Consider the following 7,166-nt stretch of genomic DNA (forward strand, 5'->3'; position numbering starts at 1 on the left):
TCTTTCTACAGATGAATGGATAAAGAAAATGTGGTACACCATGTAATACCACTCAGACATAAAGGGCAATAAAAGTATGGCATTTGATGGTAAATGAAATAGAACTGGGGACTATCATGCTAAGTGAAATAAGCCAACCCCTAAAATACAAATGCTGAATGTTTTCTCTGATATGCAGATACTAAATGAAAATAAGGAATAAGGGGAGAGTTGACAGAGAAGATGAGAAGTACTTTAGTTAGACAAATGGAGAACTTTTCTTGATATCAAAGGGCATAATTTGAAACTTTTTTAAAAAAATGATTGAAGTGAACAATTTTTCTGGGCTGCAACATCCCTTCCCCAAGATAGAAGCTTTATAATAATAAGGCTTAAAATGTTAGCTAAAATGGTGTGAAGGATCAGAGGAGAGACAAAGGAATTACTCTAAATGAAAAACATGAAAGTCAGCACTTCTGAATACCCTTCCTAAAAGGAAAGGTGCAACAGATGCAGCTCTAGATGTGTACATATAAACAGATAGTCTCTGGGGTCCTCCTAGACACTGGCTAAGTAATCATAGCTTGAGAAATATGTTGAGTTAATGGAGTGTATGTATGTATGTATATATATTTCTCTCTCTATTAGAATTTCTAACTGAGTATAGGAATAATAAAAGCTAAGCTAATTGAGTAGTTGCTTGGTATTCTATTTTTATTTGATAAATAAAGCAGTCACTAAAATATTATGTTTTAAACACTGGTAGGAGTTTGTCATTTAATTTGTTTCATTCACTTGTAAATGCTCACAACCTATCAGTAGGTGCTGAAATTTCTATAGTGTAGGTACAAAATGAAAGCTTTCACAGTACTATTTTTCTCAGTGCCAGATATTAAAGTCTTAAATGGCCAATTCTAAAGATACTTGAACATTGCTTACTGTTTTACAAATACTTTATATAACATGTAAAAAAAATGACATTTATTAGCTCCCTGGTTATTTTTCTTTGTGACTGTGAACAATGCATCCCAGGAAGGGAATAAAAAAGAATTGCATTTGAAATCTAAAAAGGCTACAAATAATTAACCAGGATAAAACAACCAATAGGAAGGAGAACAAGAGAAATAAAAGAATGAAATTAAATTGTGATAGATTGAGAGGTCCAGAGTGTATTCAGAGAATGAGACTCACATTTCTTCTTTTATTAGTTATTTTATCTAAGAGGTCTAAAAGTACAATTTTAAAATTAATTAAGTAAACTAAAAGATGCATAACCTTAGAGAATGCAGAACATATTGATAAGGCTTTCTGATTTTTTAGTGGTGAGCATAGGATTACATTAAAATTTTTGTCAAAATAAGTGATATAATACAAGTTCTACTTTTTATTCCCTGGTATCCACTCCCTGAATTTCTGATTATTGAGCATCCAGTTCAATCCCGACTTAAGCAAATGCTGCACCAACTTAGAATTAGTCAAGAAGCACAGCGTGGGGAATAAGGTGGCATGAATTCAAGTTCAGGTATCTGCTCCCTTTTAGCACTATAAGCCTGGTCAACTTACCAAACCCTCTGAATCTTCTATTTCACCATTTATAAAAAGGGATGATGGTGAAGATGATAAAATATCTCAGTCACAAAACTGCTGTGTAAAGCATGGAGTTTGTCGATGTACAGACAAGCACTTTCTTAACAGCTTGTTGGAATAAAATGTAACTCCTTTGACATTTTAGGCTAAGGATTTTTTCCTTTCCATTTCAACTTTTTCCCCACTTCCTCCTAGAGAGGAAAATGTGTAGCATATGTTAATGGGAATTATTATTTGACTCGGGTTTTACCATTCCACCCACCACGTTCATGGAAGTCATTCTCATCTCCTCTCATCTATTTCTGAAGTCTCTGGTGCCATATGATATCTATCTACATCGAGTTGTACTGCACTTAGAAAATTATTTCTCTATAGAACTCAGAGAGAGCTTGCCATCACGTGAGGCAGGTATTACTGTAAGGCATTGTGACTCAAAAGAGAAGAAAGCTGCTCATTATGTCAATTACATTTATGGGAAGCAAGGGAACCCAGTTTCCCATCCCTCCTGTGAATTCTTTCAGTAAATTAAATTATGAGCACACAGACTTGTTTAATTAATGGAATGCACTGCAACTTGGAATCATATCCTCTGTGCACAGAGAAATCACCACATCCAGAGTCAGGGATGTTTTCTACTCAAACTTCCATCATGGATGGCTGTACATATCCCTATTTTTGAGAAAAGAGATTATCATTATTGTCACACTTATGTAAGACGTTGATAATTTCTGAGTCTAGCATTATGGACTGTGCTTAGAGGTTTAGTAAATACATTTGAGTAGAAAATAGATCATCAAAATCACAGAGCAGGCTAATAGTACAAATTATTTCCCCAGTAATTTTGACCAAAAAATAACTGCTATGCAAATAAACACATGTCAGAGACACCAGAGTAACTCTATTCCCTTGGCATGGCTGCACTCCGGAGCTGATTGGATCAAATAATAATAATAATCCAAACAACTCTGAAATTTTTCTATTGCTAAGTGTCCAAAAATTCAATTCAGCAAATGTTTGTTGAGTTTATGTTTTATGCAAAGCACTTTCTTAGATATCCTGGATTATAAAGCTGAGAAGACAACATTGGCAACTCACAGTTAACTGAGACACTGAAATGTAAATGCAAATTTCTACAAATCTATGTGAGCAGTACCTTGACAGGGATTTTTGCAACGTGTTATGGAAATAAAGATTCAGAAGCAATTACATAAACAAGAGGGACTGGTGGGCTTGTGGAGACAAGGGCCCAGAAAACCTATGCAGAATAAGTACTCCTGCTTATAGAATAGCTTAAGCTAAGACCTGGGATATTAAAACTGAGTCTAATTTCTTGGAAAACTGAGCAGTCGAGTTTGGGTTGTGATTAGAGATGGAGCCAGGGACAAGAGGATAGTCTGCAGGCAATGATTTGGAATTTAAATGCTTACAAATGCTGCAACAGCCATTGAGATGTTTTAAAGAAGAGTGGAAAGACCATCTTGTTTCTGTAAAGTCAGTTCTCACCTAATGGTCCAATAGAAAGAAGGACACACCTTCCCTGTAGGACAGTGGGTACAGGAAGTGATGTGGCTTGCTCTGCCATGGCCCCGGGGAGGATGTCCAGTTGAAGGAAGTGAATGGCCAGTGTGATGCTGTCCTGTTCTGTGTTGTTAGCATCCTTTGCCTGTCCTGTTGGTAGCAGGCTGCCTCCTTTCTTTTGACAGACTTTTTCTCAGTGGTCCAATATGTGACTTGAGAAAGCTGTCTCTGTTCCTTGCCCAACTGGGGGGAACAGGTGATGAAGGACATTTGCACTTTTTCATGATCAAGACATCTCATGGGTTCCAGAGCAGGTATATGCAATGAGAATGAGTCTCAGGGCATGTAAAGAACGGACATAATGATATTTGATACTTCCTACTAGATATGCCTGAGGAGGTGTGCAAGATTGGAAAGAGCTGGTCAGTCCTTTGGGATCAGAATGTAGCCCTGCCTCAGAACCCAGGCAGAGAAAGAAAATGAAGTGATCCTTCAGATAAAAGAAAGCAATAGGTATTTTTAAAGTGAGTGCCCTGAAATTCAGAAAGCAGTTTGCATCTTTGTAGTATTGGTGGTTGATTTGTTTATGGAAGATATTGACTGGGAGACTTGCACATATGGGAGAAGCCAAGGGCCTAAGGAAGGAACCCTGGGGAGCAATGGACTGGATGGACACAAGGCTGGACTGTAGAGGGTGCTCACCTTCTCCTTTATGCTGTTCTGCAACTGTGCACTTTCAAAATTTAGCACATATTGTTTACACTGAAAGTCATTTGTTTTCCTAGTTCAGGGACTATTGGGAGGTAAGACCCTGGAGAACTCAGTGTGGATCTTGTTCAGGTTTGAAGGGAAGGCAGTAGTGGAGCCACCATCCAGGAAGCGCGTTATGTAGGAAACCCTCATGCTGAAGGTTTTGGTGAGTGGCAGAACAGTATTTTAGTTATGTTTTGGAGGGTAAAGAGGATTTCAATAATGGACGGGATGAGGAAGATAAGCAAAGAAAAAATTTTCATCTTAAATGTGCTTGCTAATAATATGACTCCATTTGGAAAACGTCCTCATCTGTGTTTCATGTTCTTGCTGAGCCTTCTCTATATGAAATAGTAGAGGAGGGAGCCACTTCATAATCTGGCCTCATAAGCATGTGTTTATGGTGTATAAGAGCCTGGCTGGGACGGATCCAGTCATCAGTCACCAGCTATTAACTACAGGATGCATATCTGTCAGACTTCAATAGTCTGGAACTTTTATTTCCATAGAAGAGGCAATTAGATATCCTGCTTGCACCTTGTGATAACTCAAGTCTAAATATTTAGCCTACGAACATAATTAAGCATTTTCTACAATGATGCTCATTGTGGGCTTATTTATAGCAGGAAAAACATGTGAACAAAAGTCCCTGTTGGGCAGTAATAGGGGACAGATTAAAGAAAGGAGATATGGCACTATGGTGGGATTTATGCAAATAACAGAAATAATACAGGAAAAACTGAAAATGGGGGAAATATTTATCCATTTATCTATCTATCTATCATCTATCTATCTATCTATCTGTTTATTTTTGTGGCACTGGGAATTGAGCTTGGGGATATTCTACACTGAGTTGCCCTTGCAGCTCTTTTTTTTGAGACAGGGTCTCACCAGGTGGCCTAGCCTGGCCTCAGACTTGTGATCCTCCTGTTTCAGCCTCCTGAGTTTCTGATATTATAGGCCTGCATCATGTGCCTGGTACAAAAAGCATTAATGATACATTGTTTTATATTCTCAACTTATCCAACTCTGTGTTTGTGTTTATATGTATGTGCATGTAGTTACACACATATGTACGTACACACACACACCACCACCACCACCACCACCACCACTTTTTTTAAAAGAGTTTTATAAATACTTGAGATACACAGCAAAATGTTGATCTTTTGATATTTCTGGGCATGTAATTTATGATTATTTTTCTCTCTTTGCTTATTTCTAATGATTCTATAATGGACATATGAAACCTTGGTGGTAATATTCAAGATTAGGTTTTATAAGTCTGTTTTTAAGAAAACATTGCAAGCTCAGTCAATGGTGTCACCTCTTCCAACCAGGAGACCCAGAAGCTGCAGGAGAGAGGAGCCACTCAGGCCACTGGGAAGGTGGAGTGGAGAATGACAACTCTCCATTCCTTCATATGCCTGTCTGTCAGCCTGGCTGTCTTTGAAAACCTGCCTTGCAGAGAGAGAGAGAGAGAGAGAGAGAGAGAGAGAGAGAGAGAGAGAGAGAGAGAGAGAGAGAGAGATGTGTATAGGTGTAGGGATATTTATGCTTATAAATCTGTAAGTCCAGGGAGCCTAAACCAGTCTAAGTGAAGGTCCTCTCCTAGGTCTGTGGACATGCAACTGCAAGCAGGGATTCAGAGAGCACTCCACCAGAAATAGCCTCATTTGTGGTCCAGAGATAGCAGCAGCAGTGAGCTAAAGCTTGTAGGTATTGCATGCTACCCTGTTGTCTCTGTGTAGGACCTAAAGTTGGTGGGAGTCCACCATCATTCTGAACCTGTGTTCTTCTGTCTGGTTGCTTGGGCTTCCTGATGATTCACTGAGTTCTGATCTAACTCTGAAGCCTTTTCTGTTTTTGAGTGAGTTACCTTCTTTTTTTCCAATTAAAAGCTGTGACTGACTAAGTATTGGTCTTGTGGGATAAGCATGTCAGGCTTATGTATATAAATTTCTTAGGGAAAACTGCAGATATTCAGAACCTTGAAAGAACAAGAAACTGCATGGAAATTTTCGTTATACATCTCACTGGCTGGAAATGAACGATAACTAGATTTCTGGAAAACTAGAGTCATAAAGAAATATATTTGTTATCATTTTAATCTATCTGACTGTACCCAGGAAATCATGTCTTCTAAAAAAATGTCATAATCTTAAGATTAAAACAGTGTGTCATAAAACCAAGTCCAGTTGTAGCAGTAGTTAACTCCATCTCATCTAAAGTTATTTGCACATTTTTTAATCACACAATTTTTATTTTTTAATCTATTCTAATTAGTTATACATGACAGTAGAATGCATTTTGACACATCAGATACAAATGGAATATAACTTCTCTATTCTTCACTATTCTTTGCTTGAATTTTTTTCCTATGGGCTTAAGACACTTTATATTTAATACCCTTTTCACATTTCTTTAGAAGTTTCACCATTTCAGCTTGTCAATTGCTTCATGAGAACATAATGATGACGTCAGTCACAAGTCTGTCTCATTTGGTGCGTCAGCAAGCTCCGTCAAAGTATGAATCTGCCACTTGCCTAACTGCCGATATGTCTGAGAGTATGGACTATTTATTTCTTCATCTTTGCAACTGGTAAAATGCAAGTGGAAATCTGGAACGGTTTTTCCCACCACCATCTTCTGATTGGCCATTTGTAGTCCACATTTATAGAAGGAAACATTAGTAATTTTAGCCTGGTATCCGTTTTGTAATGGATGTAGTATAATGATACTATTTTTTATAAAAATAACTATAACTTTTTAGTTTGTTATTTTTTCATCCAGATGCTGGCATCACCATTCGACAGAGGGGTCACACTCAGATGTTTTTTTTCCTCCAAGTAAAATGACTTGTCTAAGAAGAAAGAATGAAGAATTGGAATTTATGATAAAAAATTGCAACAAAGCAGAAAGGGACTTTGTGGATCTAATGACTAAGCTAGTTTTTATTAACAGCTTAGGATCAACCATAGATATATAGGCTATAAATACACATTTAAAAATTAAAATATTATATATACATATTAATTATTAAATATATTAAGAGTTCTTTTCTCCAATCAAGAAGAGCAATAAAAAGGTTCTGAGTAAACCTTGGCTTTCATTCCCTGAGTCTTCCACCCCAGACATCAGCAAGCTGGTCAATCACACTCACTCCCTGTTACCTTGAAACAATGAAATCACAGTGCCTTCTGCAGACATCTTGTGGCTCTGTGAAGGTCCTTAGCCCCCAGAACTGGGTGGGGAGGAGAGGAAGGAAGTCTACCCTGAGCCGGCTTACACCCTGCAGGCTCACCAGAGGTTGTGCTTGATTTCTCTTTTGG

The sequence above is a fragment of the Spermophilus citellus genome, assembly GCF_964194105.1.
Source record: "Spermophilus citellus genome assembly, chromosome: 1".
Lineage (NCBI taxonomy): Eukaryota > Metazoa > Chordata > Mammalia > Rodentia > Sciuridae > Spermophilus > Spermophilus citellus.